This window comes from Sturnus vulgaris, chromosome Z (genome assembly GCF_052056855.1).
Source record: "Sturnus vulgaris isolate bStuVul1 chromosome Z, bStuVul1.hap1, whole genome shotgun sequence".
In the NCBI taxonomy this organism is placed as follows: Eukaryota; Metazoa; Chordata; class Aves; order Passeriformes; family Sturnidae; genus Sturnus; species Sturnus vulgaris.
The window spans coordinates 24,964,388-24,968,334 of record NC_142283.1 but is presented as its reverse complement, the minus strand read 5'-3'; positions in this window follow the sequence as shown (position 1 = coordinate 24,968,334).

Here is a 3,947-nt window from a genome sequence, read left to right as displayed (position 1 = left end):
CTTTCAGAGAAGGACACAGCTCCTCGGATTTGCAGGATAAATATGCACAGATTAGCTCCTGGCAAGAGCCAACATTCTGGTCCAATTCCTCTTAAGCCCAGGTTCAGACACAGATAGCATATCCCATTGTTTTCCATCAGGTGGTTCTGGTTTCAAACATAATGCAAGACCTAAAGAAAGAGACATCTTGTCTGGAGGGCAGTTTTGTGTTTCAGCCCTACAGATTCTGGTGTACACACACACACACACACACACACACACACACACACACGCAAGCACACGAAAGCACACACACAGAGATCAATGAGAAGAAGTTTATGTAGAGACTTAAATAATACAGCCTTGTGTTGGTCCTGTGTCGGGGACATCCCATTACAGAGATGCTATTTGTACTGAACAGTACAAGTGGTGGTGTCTGGGAGAGTCACAGCGCTCTTTGGGGCTAAAAGTTCAGAATCCTCAATTCTCCTTTCTGGCTCTTAGCAAACATAACTCCATCTTCCTGGTAATTCCTTTATCCACCTGCAGTGCTGCGCTCAGGAACGGCACTTGCAGGGAGGTCTACAAGGTGTCCAAAAGCCCTAAACCCTGCTTATAACCTGGGGTGTTATGCATGGTGTACCACAGAAAGGATTCTTCATTTTCACACCCACTAAATAGTGAAAAGTGTAAAGCATGTTCGAGAAGGTTCTTCAGAGATGCAAAATCCAAACCAAAGAAGTTAGGATGGGCTGGGATTGTAACTTGGAGTCCCCTTGGAGTTCTTCTTTTGACAGCATTTTCTCTGTAATGTATGTGTGTATTTACTTTGGCATACAATCAAGAATAGCAGCAGCTTCTGAATCGCTGGTCAAAGCCCCTAGAAATGTGAATGTATTTTCATCCGTTTCAATTTCTTTTCACAACAGAGCAAAGAGCAAAGGTGAGCAAAATTGCTTTTGGCTAGCAAAGCGTGTGTAAATGCTAATAGTGGTGATAAACAAAGGCCATTTGAGAAGCGTGTGTGTGCAGAGAGTGTTGTTGGTGCTGTGTGGTTGATGGTTGAAGTCCCTTTGAACCGAGGTGACAAGGCGTCCTGGCCCACGAGCGGGCAGAGAAAGAGGCTCTCATGTCTGTTCCTAACGGCTTTCAACGTGGTTGTAGGTGGCCGTGAAGCAAATTGATCTCCAGCACCAGGGCTGCGAGCAGGCGTTGAGAGAACTCCTGGTCATAAGGGAAAAGAAGAACCCCAATATTGTTACCTACCTAGAAAGGCAAGTAGTTCTGGTCTTTTTCTGGGAATGTTCGTTTCCATACTTGCAAGGCAGAGGTTTAAAAGCTCTTCAGTCACTGGCAGAAAATTGATCTTTCTGTTAACATCCATCCACTCCTGTACGAGTCATGGGAGGAGACGACATTTTGTCCGCATTCATGGTTCCTGGCAGAGACTGCTGGAAGATGCTTCTCGGAAGCCTGGCTCTCTTACTGAGCCAGCAGCAGCCTGTACGTTCACTGGCTGCATGTTCTTTTGCTGTTTTGGAGCATGATTTTTTTCCAAGTATCAGAGGAGGAGTGCTGAGGAAGCATCACAGAAATGATTCCCCTTGTGGTGTTCCCAGTATTTTCCATTGCCTTGCATGCCAAAAGACGAGGCTAGGAGACACATCCTTTGCCAGGTTTGAAATTGTTTTTCCCGTTTGTGACTGTCCTTTAGGCAAGGTTTTCCAAAGGGTGTCCGCAGTGCTGCACACCCACGTGCCCTGGGTAAAAGCTGTGAAAACTGTGTCTCCTTGTTGCTGAGGTTAATGGTGGATGGAATTTGTGTATGAAGATGATGAAGCAGCTGCTGGGATGTGTCCGCTTGCAGATTGATCTTTGCCATCACAGAACTGCCTTCTTCCCCTGCTTGCCCCCTAAGCCGTCTCCTTCTGTGCCAATGTGCCTTCCTCGTTTAGACGGCACAGACTGCAAGCACTGGACAGTCGAGGTGGAGTGTGTCCTCATTTTATTCCATCTTCACTTAGCAGTGACCTGGAAACAAAACTCGACTGTAGGCTTTTCTTCCGTACAGCAATTTAACTGTGCGCATTCCGCCCCGCCCTGTTGTTTTCATCTTCCAGCTACCTTGCCAATGGGGCTGTCTGGCTGGTGCTGGAGTACATGGATGGAGGATCTTTAGCTAACGTCCTCATCAAGAAAAGGATGCTTGTAGGACACATCGCAACTGTCTGTCGGGAGGTAAGGGATCCTGCTTGTGCTTTGGATGGCCTGCACAGGCTCGTCCTTTGACAGCGCTGCTAAGTGCGTGATTGCACGTTCAGAGCTTTCTCTTTGTGCTGCTCTTACGCTTCAGAGAAGAGCGAGCATCTGCACTGCATTGCCTGCCAGTGTCCCTGCCCTTACTCTAGTCTGTTCTTTATTTTTATCTACCATTGTTGAATTCTCTGTCTCTTTCTCATTTTCATTTTCTGCCTGTAAGTGCAAAGAAGACAATGCAGAAAGGTGCTGGATATCCCAGTTGAAAACCAACAGCATTGCCAAAGACAGACTCACCTGTCACAGGTCTCAGCTTCAAAGGATGGTACGGCACCCACCATGGTGCTTGCTGCTGAAAACTGACAAATGAGCCGCTTTGACCCTTGTCCTCCAGTCTCTTGCCCGACAGTGATCCCCTTGGCACCCGAGGCAGGGCCTTTTTCCTCTTTTGGAAAACCACTCTTTGTCCTCCGGATGGGGAGAGCGGATCCGCTGCAGCAGCAGTCGTTCCAACTGGCTTTGTAGGGGACAGTGTCCTGCAGCGACTAATGTTTTCCCCTCAGCAATGAATATGCCCTCCCTTGGAGAGATCCTGCTCTCCTAGGGTTGCAGCAGCATGCTCTTCCTCTTGCCACCACTCACTGTTCCTGTGAGATCTGTCAATCTTCAGGAGCAATTTCCTTTAAAGCATGTGATGAAATCAGACCAGGCTAACTTTTGTCCTCCTGTTTCTTTTTTCTCCCTCAGTGCCTGCAAGGCCTGGCTTTCCTTCATGCCAACCAGGTGATCCACAGGGACATCAAAAGCAGCAACATCCTTCTGGGCCGGGATGGCTCCGTCAGATTGGGTGGGTGTTCCTGGTCAGGCCCTGCGCTCCGGGAAGGCAGTGCGGGGCTGCTTTTGAGTGGCTGCCAAGCGCCCAGCAGTGGTGCTGGTGACAGTGCACTCCTGCAAGCTCAGGCCACAGCTGCAAGGTGCTGAGAGGTCTAGAGAGGAAAGAAGGTGTCAAGAGTGGCTTTGGTTTGTGTGCGCTCCTTCCAGAAGGAGGGAGTTACAGTGGAAACCTTCAGGTGAATGAGGAAGAGCCACGTTGTGAATCCTGGGGGGTGGGATTTAAGTGCTCAATTGACAATGTGCTTGGCTGCAGCCCTGAGGAAAGGGAGCACAGCTGCTTTTGCAGCTCGATTCAGCACTGCATTCTGAGACTTAGAGTGAGGAGCTCTTTTCCTTGGTTTCCTACCTGAAGCAGTGTTTGTTTTTCTCCTCAGCTGATTTTGGCCTCTGTGCTGTGCTCATCCGTGAGCAAAGCAAACGGAGGTCGATGGTCGGGACCACCTGCTGGATGGCACCCGAGGTGGTGAGAGGAGAGCCATATGGCCCCAAAGTGGACACCTGGTCCCTTGGCATTGTGGGAATAGAAATGGCCAAAGGAAGGGCTCCTTATAGTTGGAAAACCAGGGAAAAGGTAAGGTGGAAATATGCTCAAACACTGGTGTCCTTCTGGTCCATCATCATTAGACAAAATCCCATTCCCACAGCTTGAACTCCTTCCAGCAAGGCCCACTTGTAAACATGTCCCTGGGGCCCACATAAACTTCCAAGGCAAGACCTGCTGAAGGTTGGAATAGCTGGGGCTGCACTAAGGCCTTTTTTCTTCTGGGAGGGAAGGCTCATCTCTAAGCGTCTGCTAGGCAAGAAATTGCCACTGCAGA